This window comes from Pyxicephalus adspersus, chromosome 4, assembly GCF_032062135.1.
Source record: "Pyxicephalus adspersus chromosome 4, UCB_Pads_2.0, whole genome shotgun sequence".
In the NCBI taxonomy this organism is placed as follows: Eukaryota; Metazoa; Chordata; class Amphibia; order Anura; family Pyxicephalidae; genus Pyxicephalus; species Pyxicephalus adspersus.
In genome coordinates this window covers 130286099-130303081 of record NC_092861.1, presented here as the reverse complement: position 1 = coordinate 130303081, position 16983 = coordinate 130286099, and positions in this window count along the sequence as shown.

Genomic DNA, 16983 nt, shown 5'->3' with positions numbered 1-16983 from the left:
ATCAGGTCAGTAAGGTAAGTGGGACAAGAACTGTGAAGGCTTTTAAGGCAAAACACAAGAGCCATGTTCCATATTTCCATACTTGATTTTTTTTCTTTTTGTTTTTTTTGTTTTACCTAGAATAGAATACATATATATATATATATATATATATATATATATATATATACATATATGTAGACAGAGACAGACAGAGAAAGAAAAGTAAAGTAAAAAAATTTGTATGTGGAACAGAAATGTACAGCTGAACTCTAGGCCTCTGAGGCTGCTTTGGAGGTCACAGGTTTGAATATATAAAACTTACTTTTAGGATCAGGTTCATTGACTGTCCAAGAACAACATAACTTAACATTTGGAATTTCAGGCTATGTGTTGGAAATTTATATGAAGTAAAGATACTTTAGAAATATTGACTCTGGGCTTGGACATTGTCCTACACTCAGCTGGCTTGCTGTGCAGAAACGGTTCCTAACTAACACCCTTGGAGGTACAAAATGATGTTGGAAGATACTAGAAAAAACCTAATATCAAAGTGAGACTTCAAGTGTCATATCTTCAGACCAGAAACTACACAAATTTAATGTAACTAAAGCAACCATACTAATTAATTTAAAACATTTCATACTATATGGCTAACTTTAGCTAGAGTCTTTTGGATCGCATTCAGGATTGCAGCACTCAGCAGCAGTGTTAGTCTTTGGGATATCTATGCAACTGGATCATGACAAGTAAACAATATGTGTAAAAGATGTTATATGTTCATGTAATCTTATAGGAAAACTTTTATTAAGTAAATGGTCCAACATTCATGCATACATGATGCATTATCTGTAAGAAAGCTGCGTTTTGCTGTGCACTCTATTTCTTTATTTTTATTAGCACCTTTTCAATTTTCTGCCAATTTTCTCACATTTTCAAAGCCCTTATGGATCAGAGCATTTTTATGTTTCCACTATGAACCTGGTCATTTGGCCATAACTTTTTCCCACTCTTTTTTTTAACTCGATAACTACATATATCTTATGCAGTATGTATGGACAGAACCTTCATTCAGCTACTTCATATTATTGATTGATATCACAGTATAGTAAATTCATCATTATATTTTAGGTGTACTGGTCCTCAAACATTTTGTATATTTTGTCAGGTAAATGGTATATACATGGCTCTTATCCTTGTTTCACATGTTTTAAACATTCTCAAGGGCAATTGAATAGTTGCAGGTATCCCTAAGCTATTATTTGGTGTCAGTGTACATTAGATTACTTGGCTATGATTGAAATTTTAACTGCCCGGTTCCTTGTTGAAACACTAGCAAGCTCAAAATTAACCTTTTCATCTCTAGTGCCAGAGGGGTTTGCTGTCCATAGATCATTTTCTTTTGATCCTGTTGCAAAAGACACTAGACTCTCTAATAGGAACAGTATGTTTAAAAGAGCATTATACTTAAAATGTGTTATCTCAGTTAAAGGGTTTTTTTAGGGTTTATCGTCTTTGTCTGCTCTGAAACCAGATCCATAAACAGGAACATTTGTGACATACTGTCATAAAGTTAATCTAGCCATAGACAGTAGACGTTGGTCAGATGTGGGCATAATCCAACCTCAGAACCATTATTGTTTCTTCAAACAACTACTCAATGAACATATAAGCCTTATCTATGAAAAAAGGTAAAATGATCTTGTTTCCTATTCATTTAGGACGTTTTTCTTGTGGTATCTTCACATATAGCAGCCATTGTTCTAGCTAAAGAAGTACAACTAAATAGGGTGATGACCACGCTATGTTTGACGGTGCCTTAAGGTGAACCTGAACGTTCTCCATTACAGACAAAGCAACCGATGCACATAGATTGTACCTTTTGCCAGATTCATGTACTAACCTTTTCTTGGATCTCTGGTAACTTCTCTTGGCTACTGGAAACAAAAAGAAATAGCTTGTACATCCTGTGGCTAAATCCACTTCCTCCCGTGCAACCCATCCAGTCCCATGGTACTCCCATGGACAACTGGCTGCTCATACACCCAAACCTGTCTCATTGATGTATGGTGTCCTGTGTTAGTTCATGACTTAAGCTAGTTCATTGACTTGAGCTAACCAGAGACTTAAGCTGCGTACACACTGCCAATTTTTGTCGTTGGAAAGGATCTTTCACGATCCTTTCCAACGACAAGGGAGTGCACGATGCATGAACGGTGCTGTACATACAGCACCGTTCATGCTCTATGGAGAGGGGAGGGGGAGAGCGACGGAGCGGCACCCTGCTGCGCGCTCTCCCCTTCCCTTTCATTAGGATCGGCTGTCGTCCATCGTCCGTGGATCCGGCAGGTCGGTCGTCCGGACGATGGACGACACCGACTGTACACACGGCAGATTTTCGCCCGATAATTGGCCGATGCCGATTATCGGGCGATAAAAATCTGACGTGTGTACGTAGCTTTACTCTCTTCCCTCCCAACATTTGAATAGAATAATAAGGACTTGAAAGGTAAGTATGTGATTCTTTGCCCTCATTGGGTACTGATCAGGTCCATTGGGCCTGATTTATCAAAGCTCTCCAAGACTGAATAAGATAGGCTATCATGTGAGAACCTGGAATATATTTCTTAAAAATGATTAGATATTAGTTGTCAAATGTCTTTAATCCTGGACTCCTGAATTGCTAAAACACCCATGATGGTTTAACTTCCCCAGTCTTGGAGAGCTTTAGGAAATCCGGCCCATTGAGTGGGGTGTTCAAACTCTGGACTTTATAGTCTATTTGAATACATACTGACATCACAACTGCTAAAGGGATTGAAGGTTGAAAGTTTTTTTGTTTGATTGAATATTTATTTGACTTGAGCTGGGCTTTACGAACTACTACTACCTATATCAAATCAGATATAGGTTAAAGTATATAGGTATCCATTATTTTCAGTAAGTCAGCATAGACTTGCAGCAAGAGCAATGAAATGGTAATGTTTGGTACTTCTACAGCTGGACTAACCAAAGCACTAAATGTATAACTAGAATTATATTGTTCCTTGCCCCTTGTACCCATGATATACACATTGATAAGGTTTTACACAATGAGATACTTATAAAATATAAAAGTCCTCAAAACTGCAACAAATACCTGAAAATAAACATAAAATACATAAAGGGATTATCTCTGGATGGATGGTACAGATAAGGAGCAGCAAGAACCAGATGAGATCATTTTACTTCTTACTTTGCTCTCTCCTCTTATCAGCATGTTTCTTGGTGATAAGTTTGGCTTATCCTCTTTCAGTCTGTTGTAAAGGGGATTGCAGGGGGCAGATACCAAATCAAAATCAGGTATTTGCACTAGTTGCAATCCATAAAATGCATTTACAATTATCTCAATGAATGCAGAACTGTAATAATATGTGCTTTTAGATCTGCATAGAGTTCAGCTGTAAATGCTAGGGCTACTTTTTGTCCCTCTCTAATCCAGGTTCCCACAATTAAAGACGAGAGTTTCTCAGTTGTATTTAGTACTGTTTAGTACACCTTCAAAGAAGTCATAAAAGCAGTTATCAAATAATGAGATTGCAGAACCGGTCTCTTTTATATTCCTGCAACAGGTATTTAGTGCATACCATTGGCAAGGCGTCTTCAACGATTTGATTTTGTGCTAACGTCACTTTAAGACAAAGGATTCTGTGCCAGAATCCGGGAGCATTGCAATGCCATAAACATCCTGCTATCAAAGGGATAATCCATTTAATGTTAATAAAAATAGCCGGCCTCTTATCTTTGTCTAATCCTCACAAATACTGCATGATGTCAGAAGAAAGACAGATGTCAGTCCGATTATATTCTAACCTACCTGAGCAAGAAGTACCTGGCCACCAGTCTCACCTTTGTTCTCTATATATTTGCTATTAAATATCACCAATTAGATCCCACTATAACCATCGTGGTGCCTTTTCGTATGAGCGCTAATGCTTGTTGCAATTGTTAGCTCATTCATATAACTGGACTGTCTAATGCATCAAAAAAGGTGCATTTAGCATTTTTGTCAGCATACCACATCCCATCAGTAATAAAATTTGCTTTCCGGTTGTTTTACATGTATAGAATAATGTATATTGCTCTTTTTTTTTTGCACTCTATGAATTGTAATGATGTTTATATTGGCATCTAGGGCTAGATTTGATCATCACTATCAATATTCTGGCCGTGTAGAAGCAGCAATCTGGCAATGATCATTTTATTTATGTATTTGTTTTTAACACACACATTGATCATCCTAAATCTTTACACCAAAGATGTTCCAACTATCCCTGTACATTCCAGGCAGAATTGACAATGAATCCCTTTAATACACACAGGAAACACAACCTTCCTGCTCAGGGTTTCAGTATTTCATCCAGGCATAGGTGTAATTCCCAAGTTCAGCCAACTTCTTATTGCTAATTGTTAAACTGGGAACCCTTTTTGATAAACTGTTTATAATTCCAGATTTTGTTGTCTTTCCCATACAGAATGCCTGACATATCAAAGCATCAGCACTAAGAGCTGGTAAATACTGGCAAATGTATTACTTCCAAATAATTTCTGACTTCATAAAAAAGTTACATTTAAAATCAATCAAAATGTATATCTTCCACTGATTGCTGTCGGTTAATAACTGATTTTTTGCTTCTCAATGTATTGTGATATAATCAGATGTGTTGGTAAATCTCGATTAGTTACTGCACACTGGCTGCACTGCTTTTTGCTGGTGTACATGTCAAAAGGAGTACATACGTTATGTACATATTACCCATCAGAACCCATAATGTTACAATGTTAGAGCCAATAACATCAAATCATAGCAGACTATTATATATATGTATGCAGTGCATTGTGGCTTCCAACAACAATGGGTCATTTGGTCAATGGGTCAATAGATTGAATCAGCACAAAATTGCCAGTGGATCCGCTTGGGTGTATAAAGTCTACGCAGGTCCTCTAAGTCACCAATTATATCGACCTGCCTTGTTGATCCGAAACAATACCCACATATGAAACTGTTCAAAAACGTTATTCTCCAGGACACCACTAGCATTGCCACCACCATGGGAATCCAGACTGACACTTCAGTATATCCAACTGATCCTATCTTTATGCTTCTCTGCTGGCCATTGATAAAGACCCCTAACACAGAATACTTTAGACTACCTTTGAGCGTTACCACACGAAAATCATTGTAAGTGCACAATATATTGGGTTATAGCAATAAATCTTCAATGATGCACTGGTCTGTGTGTTTTTGTGTTTAATATTTGTAAAAACTTCTCTCTAATAATTTTTATTCTGAAGAACTTGATGGAATCAACCACCAATGGATTACACAATGTAAATCTATTTCACTTTTTTACTGTTATAACAATGTCAATGTTTTTTCAGATTTGAAGTGATATAGCTAACCCTAAAATTAAGGCTGAGCTATGCAGTTCGCTCCATATTTTATACTTTTTTTTTGTTAATGCATTGCTGCTTATACCTATATTTGAAGGGGTATTTAAATTATATGTATATAAATATTTCTATGTCTTATGCATGTTGTGGCCCTGATTTATTAAAGCTCTTCAGGGCTGGAGAGGATACACTTTCACCAGTGAAGCTGGGTGATCCAGCAAACCTGGAATGGATCTGGTCTAGGATTGAAAACATTTGCTAACAAATATCAAATGGCTTTAATAAATCTATTCCAGGTTTGTTGGATCACCCTTGGCTCACTGGTGAAATTGTATTCTCCCCAGCCTTGGAGAGCTTTATTAAATCAGCCTCCGGTATGTAGTGATGCTGCATTATTGTCCTTACACTATCTGCTGCATGCAGCCTCAAGCATGTTATAAAGCTAATGAAGAACTAAGGTCATCAACAGAGCAGACACTTCCAAGGGATTTGTAAGCCCAGGGGACGTAGTATTGTTAATGGAATGCAAGATGAAAGATGTGGCCATTGTTTTGGGAACCACAACACAAAAAATGTTGAATATTCTCTCCTCTTCTCCTGGAAAAACCCACAAATCATTCCTTAGGGCATACCTTTTACTGTAAAGATCTTACATATATATAGCTAAAAAATGAAAAGTATGTTTTTGTGCGTGTTTTTGTATCAATATGCCTTTTGCATATGAGATTAAATCTTTTCATTGCTTCCAGTAATATGGGCAGGCTTGTTTTGTGGTTAAGGTGGGTGTAAGCATCTCTGTCATCAGCCATGTGCTGCTTTGCACACAATGTATCCCCCACAGAATATTTCCTTTATTATAATCTCTCCCTTTGCTCCTTCCAATCATGAGACGTCTTCTAGTACCATGACACCATCCCTCCTTCTGTCACCTCACCCCAGGCTGGAAACAATACCGGAAGGCTCATGAATGGTGATTATGACCAGCCTGGGTTTCCTACTTGGGAGTGGTCCTGCCTTGTAGTCTAGGTTTGTGTTACTCTTTACAGCAGAGCCTAAATATTTGTATGTTGTAATTTTAGACTGGCCTGAACTGAGTGCAACTCAATGAAAATTGCTGGAACTGGAATGTGATATTATCTGTGAAGCAGCAGGTAAATTAGAGAGGGGAGTTCCCATTCATCCCATAAGAACAAAGAAAGGGCTGCATCTGAAGACCGAAAGCTCTTCAAGTGTCACCTGACGAATATGATTATTGAGTCATCCCTATGCAATTTAATAGAGGAGTACTTGGCATGTATCTGGAATGCTAGTAAGAGGGTATTAAAAATTTGCTGAACCAAACAGCTACTCACTGGTCCAGAGCAAAGAATGAACTTCCTTTTGAGCTGCATTAAAATGAATATGACTGTAGCATCTCTTAGCACTGAATCTGCCATTCCGAACCTCCAGCAGTCTGACATGATGGTAGTCATTAGGGTTTTAGTAAAGACACAAAATGCTTTTTACATACCTAGCTGAAAAAAAGGTGCAATAAAACTAAAGTAAAGCTAAAACAAAAACTTTTTTTAGTCCATTCATCACTTTTCTCTGGGGGATATTTACCTTTTCTCCCTGTCTCTGAAACACAACAGGAAGTGAGGAGGAACCCTTTAAAGTAAGCAGGAAATCATCTCTTAGACAGAGGTCACAAAAACAAGTGTCCCGATTCAGCACGACCCTTTATTTCTGTTTTGTAGACAACTCAAACTTTTGGATTTCCCATCACTTACTCTTTTTGTGACCATGGTCAACCAAACAAATAAAGGGGTCAATTTCCCTAGTGACATTGTGACAGAGGTTCTAACCTTTTAACACTGTGTCCTTAAAACAAAAAAAAAAACATTGGCACTTCTTATTGAAAAAAAAATGAGCAAACAATCAAGGTAATAGGAAATAGCAAGGAGTACCAAAGACTCAGAGTGGTAGATCTGACATGATTTAGCTATTCCCTGATCATATTATAACAAAGCATGGCAAGGGAAATTGGAAAAAGTTGAATTGCAAGAAGTTTTTATTTTTTAAGTTATTTTTATTGGGCACAGCTTAAAGAGTTCAGGTTCTCATTAAACAGACATATCAGGGACCTGACCGGCATGTAATAGATCCACAGTGGAGACCGTATGCCGGGGGGGAGCGGAACGTACAGAACACCATGTAACATGCTTTATCAATGTAGAAACACCAAAAAAAATGTTTCCAATAATTGTATAACCCCAACTATTGTAAGCCATGCACTCCCCTATATTGACTATTGGCTTAGTTTACACTGATAGTTTATATGAATGACTGCAAACTACATGCAGAGGTTTTACATTATTTGTATGTAGTGTTTTGTACTGGTTTTGGTGTAATTGATAGTCTTTGGTAGGCAGCTAAACCAGACGGTTTGACATGCATGCAAAATACATGCAAAATACTCCATAACTGCCAGATTCTGGGCCTGATTTATTGGAGCTCACCAAAACGGGTAAATGCCGGTTGTCCAGCAAACCTGGAAATGGATTTGGTCCAGGATTGAAAACATTTGCCAAATATTGGCAAATTATTTTAGGAAATACACTTCAGGTCCACTTGATCACCCAAATGCACCCATGATAGTCTATCTTCCCCAGTCTTGAAGAGCCTTATTAAATCAGGTACAATGTGCGGTGTTTTTCTGACCACCTTCAACCGTGGCACCCTCCAGCTTCTTATATGTGTACCAACACATCCTTATTTAAAAGCTAAGAATTGAAAGAGTCATTCTGAACTAAACCTTGAGCACACACATTCTAGTGGTCTGAGGATGCCTGTGTGCATCACTATATGTTAAAAAGAAAAAAAAAACGTACAATGATAAGACTGAGCATGCATGTTCAACCACCCTGTAATGTCTAGGATAAGCTTAACAGCCTGTGTTTACCCTGCTTTTAACTTTATTGGGTAAAGTTTCCTGTTTAACTTGATCCATGAAGAAGAAAAAGAAAAAAGAGGCATATTTGAGACCTTCCCTGTGCTTGTTTCCTTTCACCTAAATGACCCTGACTTTCAAGTATCGCTCAGATTGTATACTATTATAAAAAGGGGGCAGGGGAACTCCGGCTTCCTGGAGCCTGACAATTAGAGGTCACAATACAGTAGCACTAAAGGTGAGCAGGAGGATTATAGTAATGGTAATTTACTCAAGAAGGTTTATATCCCCTGAAGCATTTTGTGTTGGCAGATCTGCATGTGAGGTTCTTATTGACTGCCATGAGGTCTGCAGGATGCACAATTTTGCCCACACACAGCTTTGTATTGTGCATGATATAGCTAAAGGTACACACCGACATGGGATGAATGGGTGACATGCCTTATGCTACCTATGTACTATAGAAAATCCTCAATACATTAAACACAAAACACAATTGATCAAAAATTTGATATAGTTCTTTTAATTATTTTATTCTCTTTTATCCTCTTTTTGTCAACTGGTAATATCAATAGAACATACCAAAGAGAGAAAATCACATGGGAATGCTTATTATTTGCTTATTATTATGTCTATAGGTGGTTGCAGGGTTTATCAAACCAATCAAATAGTAATTATTAAAATTAAGTCCAGTGGGAGTTACACCAATCACTGTTACCACATTCCTTAATCTTTAAATACAAGATAAAGTACTTTCAATATTGAGACTTGATATATAATAAAAACATAACAATTTTGTATTAGATTAAAATTCCATTATCATGATATATATGTATTCTAATTGTTTAAATTACATCATAACCACATATCATGGAGTAACAAAATCAAAATATCTATCAAATAGTTATATTAGACCGCAATATAGTCATTATAAAACAGTGGTTGTTTTTTTGTTGGAATAAGGGTCTCTGAAATGATAAATCAGTACTCTGAATGTTTTTGACACGTTTCACAGAACTAGTCTGCTTCCTCAGGAATTAGAATTGAGGATGCATAAATAGTCAGTGTAAAATTTTCCCTTTGCATTGGTAGGCAGTGTAGGTGGACAATCTTTTAGTTTAATGCTCCAGGAACCCCTAGAAACATTTGGAGGTACTCAAGTTTGGAAAAGCTGATTTAAAGTGTAATCAATATAGTCATCATTTAATGGTGGTTGTTCTTTTTGCTATACACGTCTTATAAATTGATTAACCAATACTCTTTTGACATGTTTCACAGAACAAGTCTGCATCTTCAGGATCTTCATCTTTAGAATTAAGGAGGAGGTTATTAACAATAAAATATGAAGAGAAAAACAACAGCAGGTAATCCTAGGTTCTGCCTGTCCTGAATGATGGGACAAGCAGATCAGTAGGAAAAATCATCCGCAACCAACAGACCACAATTAGGTCTGTTTTGTGTTGAGACATTAAGTGGTGAGTTTAGTGAACTTAAATTTATCTTCAGTTAACCAGTAAACTCTAAGAATTGTGAAAATAAAAATAAATCCAATAAAAATGTATTATGTTTTTATTATTTAAATCTTTTTTGGAAGTCTAAAAAGATCTATGTCTAGAAAATAGCAATTGCGTATGTGAGATTGTCTAGGTCAGTTGCTGATGTTTTTAGATTAGATAACGTGAGCTTATGTTGGCATTGATATCTTTGTCTGGTCTTCTTCAAAGTGGACATCTTGATTGGCTGGCTATGGCTGACTTAACTTCTGTGCATGTACGTGGGATGTAGTTCACCTGGCCCCCAACAAATACACTTGCACAACTCAGGGTACATTCTGGTCCATAGAAACCTCCAAAAACACACCAGCAGGTTCAATATGACAGGCCAGACAACACAGCCCCATCCACAGTTTAGATGATTCACAGCAGGTCTTTGCTATTCATTCAATGTATGATCTTATGTATGTGGTGCAGATCAGATCAGACTTAGGCTGGTCCTTTGCTATTTTCTTTTGTAGGTTACCAGGTACCAACATAAATATTGAGATGGATCAGGCATGCATTGTTCTTTGTGAAACGCCTGCACACTTCATCATGGGATTTCTAGTTTAAATATAGTAGTGCACATGGTAATAAATACTTATGCATTGCTCAATCCGTAGGCCAGAATTTCAGCAACAATGCATAAATGGTCAGTGTAAAATTTCCCTTTTGCATTGGTAGGCAGTGTACGTAGCCGATCTAGTTGTATAATGTCCCAGGAACCCCTATAGTAACATTTGGAGGATCTCTATTTGAGAAAAAAGGTGATTTAAAGTATATGCAAATCCTAATGAAGAATTTCTTTGCTCCTTTTGGTCTATTTTTCTTTTGATATCGGTTTGATAAATGCAAAAATAAGATCTGTTGATTTTTTCAGAAATCCAATGCTGTCCCATGTTTGTGCATGCTATGTTTTTTTCCAACAGTGTTATCAAGAATCGGTTTAGTTCTGCAGAACACCTTCCTTTATGTTACTGACATGAGATGAGAAGCTGTTCTGTAACCCCATATACCTCCTGTCCTAGGGCGAAAATGCTGCATCTCCATAGAAAAAATACAGTAGATTAGCTTTGTAACCGCATAATGGGAGATGTGCTGCTGGCAAAATCACCAGGGGAAAATGTCTAAAATGAAGTAGACCAATTCGGCTAACATATCCAACGACTGATGCAATACAACAAAATTTGTGTTCATGGGTTTACCAAATGCCATTTCTCCAGGGAAAAGCATCCAGCAGGGTTGTTTGTCTTGGGTAATGTTCTACATGTACCTGAGATAACGACTGTCTATGTACCATTCACTTTTAACATTAACATGGAATCTTTTGTAGGTTATGACATTTATGTCTTCAATATTTGTTACAAAAATTGTCTAAAGCATCCCTTTAGAATCCATGACATGCCCCTTTGCAGCAAAAATGAGACACGTCAAGTGTTTGTTTGTTATTATTCACACATGATGGCCAGCTGGTGGGGAGCCCCATCAATAGTAATATCATCGGTTTTCCCTAAGATATTGCTTGAAACACTGATTTGTTTTCATCAAACATCATTTTTCATGTATGTCAGAAGGTTTCCTTTTCACCTAATCTATCCACAGAACATTCTTCATATTTTACCAGATTGTCAAAGCAAAACTAGTGAAACATGAGGTTGAAAGTGTTTGCATTTTGGAGATCTCTCTTGTTCCTTTTATCCTGGTTACCTGTTAACATTTGTATTGGGTATGACAAGAAATGCCTAAACTTGTTTATAACATGCACACATGCTAAAGAAATCAATCTTCCCTGGGTACATCCCTGAAATATTAGGAGGCAAAAAATCCTCCCCCCCAGATAATTTTCTATTAGTTCATTGATTATACACACAAAGTAAAGTAAAGCCACATACACAATTGCAATTATAGTCGTTGGAAAGGATCTTTCACGATCCTTTCTAACAACTAAGCACTTTCCGCAATGCATGAACGATGCTGTACATACAGCACTGTTCTGCTCTATGCAGAGAGGAGGGGGAGGAGTGACAGAGCGGCACCCCACTGTGCGCTTTCTCCTCCACTTGCATTACGATCATTCGTCGATCATCGTCCATGGATCTGCCAGGACGGTCGTTCGGATGATGAATGACGCGCGCTGTACACACTTCAAATTCTCATCCGATATCGGCCGAGAACTATTGCAAGTGTGTATGTAGCCTAATTTAACTTTAATCCGAGTCTATTTTTTCTGATCTGTTAACTATTGTGATTGGTTAATTTTATTAAAGAAGAAGTAATTTTATTAACAATAAATAAAATGAAACCAGCAAATCCATTAAAGAATATGGAACACGTTGACATGGTCCCTATTTAATGTACAGCAATTTGGTGCTATATAAATCCTGTTTAATCATAGTAGGTATTACAAAGGTTTCCTGAATGAGAACATAAAAATTATTGAATCAGTTAAACTAATAAAACAAAAACAGCTATGAATATGTATTGTTTTGATAATGCAATCAATATTTTGTCCAATCAAATAACCAAGATTATGGGTTACCATTCATAGTCCAATCTATGTATACAAATAATTCAGTTCACCATCACAAGTGATGATAAGGTAAGGATCTGGTCTTTGATTTTTCACCTGGGAAGCAAAATTAAACATTTCCAATGTAGTAAACGAACCTTTTGTCCCACATTCAATGTATCCCTTGTGTTTTGTACCCATCATTTGCCTGTTGATTGCTACCATTGAGGCCAATTGTACTGTGATGGTGCCCACTGTAAAAGTTCTAACTACACCCTTAGTGTTGCTGGTGCCAGGTACCCTAGTAAGGTGGCCCATGGTGAGATCCTTTTACCAATATAGTGGAAACTAGAAATATTCTCAGACTGTCCCACTTTGTTTGATTCCTTATTCCAGGTGAGAGATCAATACAATTACTTACTTACTTGTCACCTAAATGTGTATGTTACTGTAAATAAGAGTAGGATTGACCCTTTATTGGAGGGGGGTCCACCAGATTTAGGGATTATTCTTGCCCTGTGCAAACTGCCCCTAGTCCATGGGTTCCAATCTCTAAATTCCTCAGTTGCATGAGCATACAAGCATCCCAGCACTTCTTTTCACAATTAAGAGTAATGTGGTTATTGCTTGTAGTTTTTGCTTGTAGATGAAGCAGGTGTGGCATGTAAATCTATATATCGAATAGTAAAATCTACGTTCTGCTATTTAGTATTATTTGGTATTAGTATTCTTATTAGTTTTTGGAGGAATTAAAGGTCTTTACTGGGGCCCACCCCTGGGTTGTTTCTGAACCCACACATAAAATGGTCCTTTCCTATGAAAAAGCTAGACTCTCCAGGGCTAGCCTTCCTTTATAAAAAATTCTAGACAGCTGAAAATATTCAACCTAGATGATAAGCTTTCTTTCTGCATGCTTGTGGCCAATTTTGTGGGCAGCTACTTTGCAGATTTTGTCCAGAATAATTAATTGGTTTTGGGTTCCTTTATACATGGTGTAAATTGATTTTACCCATTTTAGACTGTCACTGCTTCGTGTTACATGAATGCCCCACATGAATTTGGTAGAATAAACATTGCTTTTTGCATAGTTCAGTTAAAGCGAATTTATCAAAATCAATTCTCCGCCCAAACCAATACATTTTAGAATTGTCAGAAATTATTTGTACTTTAATGTTCTTTTGCCCAGCAGTTGTTTTATTATTTCAGCATCTGTTCTGTGAAAGCATCAGCAAGCCATGTATCACAAGCAGCACTGTAAATGTGATAAACTGAGATTTCAGAAGGTTTTAATTTCCTGTTGCTCTTCCCTTGTGTCAGATGTGTGTGTTCAGCAAACATTTTTACAAGCAGAGTCCACTTATCTATTGCCCATTCCTTATTTGCGTACTGTCTCTGATCTGACAATGTAAAATAAATAAATATATCTAGCTTAGCTTAAAAACAGCCAACCTATGCAGACTTTGTAATGTCTTATCTGGTTTCCCTTTAAAGCTGTCCATTGGCATAAAGTGGCTGCCAGACTATACTCACTGATCTGACCTCCAAAGGGTCCCTTTTTATGAGAAATGCATAAATGTGTGCAACAATGAGTGTGTAGGTACCCATTGCTGCCTTTATGGCCATCTCTATTTTATTATGGATTTTTTTATATAATATGGATATTTTCTAGTTGTAATTAAGCACTTTACAAGTTGCTCATCATAGTTCTTTATTTTTAGTGGCAACAGAAACAACAGACATCTATTGTAATCTTTAAAAGTATAAGTGTAACCCAAAGTGTAAGTAAAACATGCAGGATTGTGCTGCTAATGTGATCAAATCTCGCTAGTATCTCATAAACACACTTTTTATTTAGGGTTAGAATAATTAAAAGGTTGGCTGTTCACTTATTGAGTTATATGAGACTTTAAAGTACATTTACCATGGAAGCAATGGGCCCAAATTATTAAAGCTCTCTAAGGCTGGAGAGGATACACTTTTATCAATGAAGCTAGGTGATTCTGCAAACCTGGACTGGATTTCTTAAAAGTCATTATGTATTAAAGTCATTAGGTTTGCTGGATGACCCAGCTTTACTGATGGAAATGTATCCTCTCCGGTCTTGGAAAGCTTTAATAAATCAGGCCCATTGATGGAAAAACCTGGTCATTCAGTACATACTGGTATATATACATAAAATCATCAGCTGATCTCTTTTGTTCTTTCTTGGCCACATAATGTTGCTGAACCTAGATCTGACTAAATTAAGCAACCCCAGAATATAATACTACCCTTACAGGCTTGGGGACTTTCTTTTTGGCTAGGCAATGTATATGCACTTTACATGATATCTATATGATAGGTACACCAGGCCCAATATGTGCATGGTCATGGCTGTCTTCCCTCTTATAACGAAAGTTGGATGTCATGAAATAATTTGGAGTTTCAAATCCCTATATTTCTTTCATGAAACTGACTAGACAAGCACCTAACTTACCAAAAATTATGAAATAGTATTCCAAATATTTAACTCATAACACAGTGTACTTACTGTCTTGGCTACTTGTGGTCTATATTTGGAAGTATAATTGGTCATCCTTGGGGCCGGCCGAGTTTAGCAGATGTTGGCCTGCAGTACAGGTGTGAGCAAGAGCAACATACAAGCCTATTTTTGTTTTTTACACTACCTCACCCTCCATCCAATCTGTAGCCTTTTGTTAAAGCACAAATTTTGTGTTCTTGGAAATCAAAATGACTCATGTATGAGGCTAAAAAGAGCTTGATGTATATGAATGCTCAGATTTTAACTCAGACATCAGATAATAGAGAAACATTGATATAAAAAGGCTATTTTATTCTGTAAATAGTTAAATTAGGGCAAACTGTTGGTAAATATGGCAGTTATATTTGGGTCCTATATCCATATTGGCCTGGAAATGGATGCAGTCTATACGTTTATGTACATTTATGTGCATTTGTACATTACGTGCACCAAAGTTACAAAAAGCCAGCTTAGTTGTGCAAGGCATCTGCTTTTAGGAGCAGGGGAAATTCCTGTACTTGCTAGCAAAACATGATTACCTACAAAAAAGAAAAATAACACAAAGTGATAATGAGTGATAAAATTGGAGTAAAACAGACTGCACCAAAAGGAAAATAAATACAATTGTAAAGCTGTTAACATACTTTTGCCTGCTGTCAAAAATGTGTAAAAGAGTGTTGAACGCCTCAGCAAAGTGACATTTATTCTTTAGTGTTCTTACTGTGCTCCAGGGCTGGCCCATAAAGATGCCTCTCGATGTGAATGAACTGGCCGCTCAGCACAATGCTGGGATATTAGATGGTGACGACTCTAAATAGAGCAATTAGTGCTGATGGCAAGTAATGAAATGGCAGGGTGAGGAGGTCTGTGCTCACTCCTCAAGCCTTCGTCAAAGGGTCTTTTTTTTTACTTGTAAAGATTTATTTGAATCAGTTTTTTTGTGGGTGATTGTAATGGGTTTTTCGCTGCAAGCCATTTATTTTGACCCCCTAATTAGTGCCATCGCACCAAGGCACTTAAATAAGGGTAATTATAGAAATTCCTATTGAAATGTGCCTAATGAGAACAACTTAAACCTAAAAGCCCTCCAAAAGCTGTAGGAATTCTGTGAATTCTTTCCATGGGAGCAAAGTTTGTGATTTTCTTGGCTTTGACAGATAATGACCTGCTGAGAGACTGTCGTTAAAGCAAAAGTTACTAGGCCATCAACGTTGTATTGTTCCACCTAGAGCCAACAAATGACTTTATGCCCTAGAACAAAATGAGGCAACCTGTTACTAACTAAAGTTGCTCCACATGTACTTTTTGGCTAATCAGGAGATCAAAACTATTTGGAATTTGTTAGCCTCCACCTAAGACAAAGCTTACTGCCCCATCTTACTGGACCTTGTAAAACAAAGAACATTTTTTTATCAATTTATGTTTGACAATGACGTCATCTCTCGAGTAATGTAGATATTCTGCATCCAATTCTATTTTCCTGCAAATAAGTTCAGCATGAACGACAGAAAAGTGGATTCTATAGCTTAGAATTGGCATTTAATGAACGATAAGACAAGTTACAATATAAGTGGTGGATGTATCACCATGGTCAATTGATGGAGAGGAATCTCTCTCCTTGTAGAACATGTTTTCAAGATGTTATATGATGTTCATAGTTAAGCTGTTGGCTGTTTAATTTGGCTTGCATTTTAGTCTAAACCTTCACATTATTATTATCCAGTATTTATAAAGTGCCGACATATTACTGAACGCGTTACAAAGTCTATTGTCATATCATTAATGGTCCCTCAAAGAAGCTCACAATCTAATGCCCCTACCATAGTCATATGTCATTAACACAGTCTATTTTTGAGGACAATTTTTGAGGAAAAGCCAATTAACTCTATCTCCTTTCAAATAGACTCCTGGCCGGAATAACCTGTGACAACTGTACTGTCCTAGGCTAGATATCCTATTTTCTTGCCATTAAACTGACTACATATGTTAGACAGGGGACAACACATACATTGTAGATCTTACACCTTCTACTTGCCTGATTAGAATTGGAAAGTTAAGCTATGTACACACATCAGAT